The sequence below is a fragment of the Delphinus delphis genome, chromosome 7 (genome assembly GCF_949987515.2).
Source record: "Delphinus delphis chromosome 7, mDelDel1.2, whole genome shotgun sequence".
Classification (NCBI taxonomy): Eukaryota; Metazoa; Chordata; class Mammalia; order Artiodactyla; family Delphinidae; genus Delphinus; species Delphinus delphis.
Genome location: NC_082689.1, coordinates 7,570,112 through 7,570,340, shown reverse-complemented (window position 1 = coordinate 7,570,340; position 229 = coordinate 7,570,112).

Sequence of the window (229 nt, the reverse complement as noted above, 5' to 3'; positions counted from 1 at the left end):
AGTCCAAAATGAAGGGGGCACCCCACCAGCTGGTGGGCCAGTGGTAAGACTGTCTCCTCCCAAGTTAAGGCTTGGTAAGGTGGTCACAGGTCAACCATATCGGGGGGAAAAGGCAGGAAAAGGGCACTATACCAAGACTGGATCTCTAGAACCACCTTTGGTAAGATGGAAGTCCCAAATGAGCGGACGCTTGCCAAAATGACCATGGGCAATAGAAAGGATCTTTTAA